General features: G+C 42.6%; 1 long non-coding RNA gene across 2 annotated transcripts in view; it reads left to right on the forward strand.

Moving 5' to 3' along the window:
- Window positions 1-3,754, forward strand: part of LOC135190771 (uncharacterized) — a 150,461-nt gene extending 146,707 nt beyond the window's left edge. For both annotated transcript variants that reach the window (XR_010308663.1, XR_010308637.1), the window contains exon 4: window positions 3,098-3,754. This is a non-coding gene — a long non-coding RNA (uncharacterized LOC135190771). The remainder of the gene's footprint in view (window positions 1-3,097) is intronic.
- Window positions 3,755-6,000: the final 2,246 nt, after the last annotated feature.

A 6,000-nucleotide genomic window follows, 5' to 3' on the forward strand; every position in this document is an offset into this window, starting at 1 on the left:
ATTCGCTTAAGATCCAAGAACTGGTAAATGTAGAGCAGAAGGTGTTGATTTTTAAAGGCACTTAAACACCAAACCATAAATAAGTACTTCAATATTTGGATGGTCATGACCTACAACATAATAACATTTAAAAAAGAAAAAAAAAAAAAAGAGAAAGGTTTCCAAGTCATAGTAATATAAATTAAGAATTTATAAAGCCCCTTTTCATGTGGTGAACATTAAGATTTGGCTTGTCAGTTTACAGACTAAGGTCAGCTCTGATTTTTTTGCTACACCATTGAAAGGAATAATTAAAAGTTCCCACAGTGATTTTTTTTTAACATTGTGAAATCTATTCAGAAAATATGGCCTATATAAAAATAGATGGGTAAGATTATCTCCTGGCTTTAAGTATAAGCAACATATATATTCAAACAGGTGATATATGTAAACCCTGTCACTTGAGACCAAATATTTTGTTCCTTCAACATCTTTAGTGTGTGAGCCTTCTGATTTATGCACAGTGAGACATTCCTCATATTGTTTCATAGAATGGATTAGATTGGAAGGGACCTCAAAGATCATCTGGTTCCAACCCCCTGCCATAGGCAGGGGCACCTCCCACTAGAACAGGTTGCTCAAGGCCTCATCCAGTGAACACCTCCAAGGAGGGAGCATCCATAACCTCCCTGGGCAACCTGTTCCAGTGTTTCATCACCCTCACTGTAGAGAACTTCTTCCTAACATCTAGTTTAAATCTCCCCTCTTCCAGTTTAAACCCATTACCCCTCATCCTGTCATTACAAGACGTTGTAAATAGTCAGATACTGGAAGGCTACTACAAGGTCTCCTTGAAGCCATCTCTTCTCCAGGCTGAGGAGCTCCAACTCTTGTAGCCTGTCTTCGTAGCAGAGGTTCACTTCCCAATGACACAGTGGTGCTGGAGTTCTTTGCATTTTGACATCTCTCATCAGTGTGTTACCTTGGGTTACAGTCTTTGGTAAACTCTGATCAATTCTTTTCTTTGTTGTCTGTGAGGAGTTGCATATAGATTCTTCATGTTTATCTCAGTTCTTCATTTTTTATTTGAACTCTCCCAAGAAGATGACTGGATTCCTTCTTGCTTCCTGCAACTGGTGGACAAGATGCCTTTTTTTGTTTGTTTGTTTAGGGGAAAGGCATATTCCAGACTATTCTAAAGTGTTCACCTTTCAAGTCTCATTCTTAAAGTAAGAGAGAACCTAATCTTCAGAAATGTCTCTGCCAGTGCTTCTGCATTGACTTTAGGTCTTCAGAAACCATATGTGCTAGGTCAGATTGTGCCATTCTGCTTCAACAATAATGGAGATCTCACAAGCCAAAATTTGCAAATGCTTGGAAGGATATTCCTTTGGCCTGAAAATCTTTCTTACATTTTTACTTGGTTTTTAGGCCATTAATCCCAGATTCCAGGTGCTGGTGAGCAAAAGAATTCCAAGGAAAAGTGATACTTGCCATCTTCTGTGGCTTTATTCCAGCAGATCTCTGTCCCAAAGAAGTTATCTGTGCCACTCTTCTTGTAGTCCACTTCAAGTAATATGCCCATAGCACTAAGTGGTTGGGAACAGTTGATAAAACACCTTGTCAATGACCATTTCTCTGAAAAGCAATTGATTGCCACAACCCTCCATCACTTAACACTGAGTGACCACAGTCCTTATGCTGTCTATCAATTCAAGAGAGATGTTGAGGTGCTGGAATGTGTCCAGAGATGGGCAACAAAGCTGGTGAGGGGCCTGGAACACAAACCCTATGACGAGAGGCTGAGGGAGCTGGGCCTGTTTAGCCTGGAGAAGAGGAGGCTCAAGGGTAACCTCATTGCTGTCTACAACTACCTGAAGGGACATTGTAGCCAGGTGGGGAATGGCCTCTTCTCCCAGGCAACCAGCAATAAAACAAGGAGACAGAGTCTCAAGTTGTGCTGGGGAAAGTATAGGCTGGATGTTAGGAGGAAGTTCTTCCCAGAGAGAGTGATTGGCATTGGAATGGGCTGCCCAGGGAGGTGGTGGAGGCACCGTCCCTCGAGGTGTTCAGGAAAAGACTGGATGAGGCACTTAGTGCTGTGGTCTAGTTGACTGGCTAGGGCTGGTTGCTAGGTTGGTCTGGATGATGTTGGAGGTCTCTTCCAACCTGGTTGATTCTATGATTCTATCTGCAGCATCAACTGTCTGAAGTTGAGGTGTTAGGAGTACATTTATCTCATTATCCCTGAGATCCAAATCAACAAAATAATTTTTTGTTCCTCTTCTTGGAATGAAATGTGCATTTTATGAGGGGCTATAAATACAAATAAGTATGGATGGGCAAAAAGTCTGTTGGAAGCTGGAGAGACCTTGTCCTTATGCAGAGACAATGCTTTTCTCAATTGCTACTGAGTCTTTTGATAGACTTCAGAGTTAGAGCACAAGAGTAGGAGTGCTCAGCCCTTTATGATAACTGCCTAGTATTTCCTAGAACTATGTGGAGAGGCTCAGTGTGAATAGTCATACTTCTTTCAGACTTCAGTGTTGTCTTATTCTGCTTCTGTGGCTGTTTTGTTATCATTCCCCAGGTTCAAAGCAAAGCCTGGATATTGTTGAAAAGACCAGTGTGTGTGTTAAGATCTGATTGAGTTACCTATTTTTTTTTCCATATGTTGGGCCATATTAAGAGGAAATCTACTTACACAATCAGCACTATTCCCTATTTGTTGCAGAAGAATTTCTTGATCATTGTGCTCACATTTCTGAAAGGGTTGATCAGATTGTTTCCTTTTTTTAAGAACTACTTCCTGAGACTTGAATCTGGTGCCAGTGATCCTCACTTGCATCCTTCCTGTGAATGTGTAGCAACTTCCTCACTGATATATCTGACAATGTTTTTATTACTGAATATTGCTTTCTTATGGAGGGTAGGAGACTCTTTTTATGTGTATCACATCTATTCTTCGTAAGGTATTTCTTTAAAGAGTCATCCTTATTTCTGGCTCTGAATTCCATCTTAGTCAGAATCTTAAACTATATCTAGTTTTCATGTGGTTTTGACATACTCTGGATGCAGAAAAGCTCTTATTTATTTTTTCTGTTCTTATTTCTGACAGGATCAGAAATTCCAGATGTTTTCTAAGTCTCTTTCTGTCAACAACTGAGTGATCTGAGGATACTGGCATCTTTGTGTGCAAACTATTTATGAAGATAAGAGGCTGTTTTGAGAGTTCAGTCAAGGCTACGTCAATGACTGAGGTGAATGCTACTAGGTCTTCAGGTAAACAGGTGGTAATCCTGAGAAATTTGACCTTTACTGTCATGTATTGAGCATTCATGTGGAGCTCTTTTCAATTTCATGAGACCCTGTGCCATCTCAGAAGTATCTGTGCATAGTGTGGCACATGACAGTGCTCTTTCAATTATTCTATTGGTTATGAAGAACTTTCATTTCCTCTCTGTGGTAAATATGCAGCCTTCCTCTCTGCTCCTATGGTATCAATATGCATATGTGCAATTGCTGTAAAATAAAAGGTAGGGCACTTAAAAGTAGGATTTCTTCAGAATATGCATGTGTCCCCTACTTTTTCTCCCTGCAGTGGACATAAAGGAAGACAGAGAATAATTTTTTCTTCTAGAGAAAGGAATGGGAGAGAAACTACCATAGAAGGAAAAATTAAATGGTCAGAAGGCAGGTATTTCCCCTGACATCTTCTGTGACATGAATGAATTTGTGCACTGCATACATGAAAAAAAGCTCCATTTGCTGGTAAGTTGTCTCTCCTTCTTTCCAAAATCTGCACTTGAAAAATGCTAATAGAACTGAGCCTTAGCACATTGAATGGGCCATCATATTAGTTTTGGGAAAACACTAACCAGGGATACTGAGCTCCACTTTTTGCTTTGAAAGCCTACCACATGAATAAATATCACTAATCATCACTGTCATTAGCGAGTAACCAGTTGCAACTACAGGGATCTAGAGGCAATTTTTTCCTGAACATGTCTTTCATGATGACAGTTGCTTAATTGGTGACAAAAAGGCAGCTATGCTTGTCACCAGGGTGAGAAAAATCTGACACCTGCTCCATCTTGGATAAAATAGTCCATAAAGATCCTATCTACTCAGCTGGTGCCCAGGAGATTAGGATTTGACTCTTAGTGTGAGTGGGTTATTATGGCCTGCATGTTAATTGCCCCGTTGCTGTCTTTTAATGCCCTTAGGAGACTTGTTGCACTTTACCCCAACTTGTACGGCTGAGTCCCTTTTTGCAGGATGGAAAAGAAAGATTTTGTGTTGTTTTCCTGTGCTCTATTTATGAGCTTAAGTTTAGGACTTTAGTTAAATTCAGTTACTCAGAACCTCCCAGGATCTGTCCCCCAGTAAGAACAGAAAAAGGATGCCACTGCAGTGTTTGGAAGGCAGAGTTATACAAAAGGTTACTAAACATTATTGCTTGTGCTTGATCATTTCCAACTACCCTGCCACCCACCTTCTTGCTGAGCCAGAAGCGAATTTGAAAAAGAAACCACTGTGCATCACTTCCCCAGCAGAACATGCTGCAGACAAAAGGAATCGAAACCACAAGTAGAGAATTGGATTTTCCCTGCTTCCTCCAAAATAAATATTTGTTTGTGAAAAAAGTAGCTGGAAGAATGAGCCATGTACCCCTGACACTGAAGGCTTGTGTGTTTGTGCCGGCTGCAGCACGGCTATGAGAGCCCGCTGAGTGCTATCTAAGGTCGGGCTGAGCTCCATCACCCGAACTTTTGAAGTGTCTTCAGCTGCTTACACAAAACAGAGTGAGAAGGAAGGCCCAGAGGAAGGGAGTCCAGCAGGGTTCTGTAACAAGTGAAAAGCAAAATGAGCAATGAGGTTGCCCCTTGGAGCTGCTTTCTGTGCTGCTCCTTCCAACAGCATCATTATTTCCCCCGAAGCCATTGTGATGAAGAGGAGGACACACCAGTCACCTCTGGCCAGTGTAATTTGATGGTTGTTCATTGGAAGAACTCCAAAGTGATGACTTCAGTGTAAAAGTATCTGTACCTAAATCAGGTGCCTGACAGTAGGGAGCTCACAGCCCGTGTCTGGGGAGGAGATAAGCACCTCCAGGAGATGGCTTTTGAAAAGGAGAGGCAATGAAAGTGACCTCCCGGGACTACATCTGCTTCTGTATGCTAACCATGAAAGGATCCATGCTTTTCTAGACTAGCTGATTCTTAAAAATACCTGAGCAGTACAGAATGGTGCTTTGTGTAGTGGCTTAGTAGTTAAAAGTATTGACCAGAAAGTGGGCAACATTACAGTATCACAGTATCACAGTATCACCAACACTGGAAGAGACCTCATAGATCATCAAGTCCAACCCTTTACCACAGAGCCCAAGGCTAGACCATGGCACCAAGTGCCACGTCCAATCCTGCCTTGAACAGCTCCAGAGACGGCGACTCCACCACCTCCCCGGGCAGCCCATTCCAGTGTCCAATGACTCTCTCAGTGAAGAACTTTCTCCTCACCTCCAGCCTAAATCTCCCCTGGCACAGCCTGAGGCTGTGTCCTCTCGTTCTGGTGCTGGCCACTTGAGAGAAGAGAGCAACCTCCTCCTGGCCACAACTACCCCTCAGGTAGTTGTAGACAGCAATAAGGTCACCCCTGAGCCTCCTCTTCTCCAGACTAAACAATCCCAGCTCCCTCAGCCTCTCCTCATAGGGCTGTGCTCAAGGCCTCTCCCCAGCCTCGTCGCCCTTCTCTGGACATGGTCAAGCATCTCAATGTCCCTCCTAAACTGGGGGGCCCAGAACTGAACACAGTACTCAAGGTGAGGTCTAAACAGTGCAGAGTACAGGGGTAGAATGACCTCCCTGCTCCTGCTGACCACACCATTCCTGATTAGTTACAGCCCCCTTTCCCTCTCAGTTTGAGTGGGCTTACAATCCAGTTTTCAGTTTTCTTGAAGGTGATCCAAAAGAGTATATTCCTTATCTGAGCAGCTGGGGAGGTAAAAACACTGGGAGTAAA

The sequence above is a fragment of the Pogoniulus pusillus genome, chromosome 1, assembly GCF_015220805.1.
Source record: "Pogoniulus pusillus isolate bPogPus1 chromosome 1, bPogPus1.pri, whole genome shotgun sequence".
Classification (NCBI taxonomy): Eukaryota; Metazoa; Chordata; class Aves; order Piciformes; family Lybiidae; genus Pogoniulus; species Pogoniulus pusillus.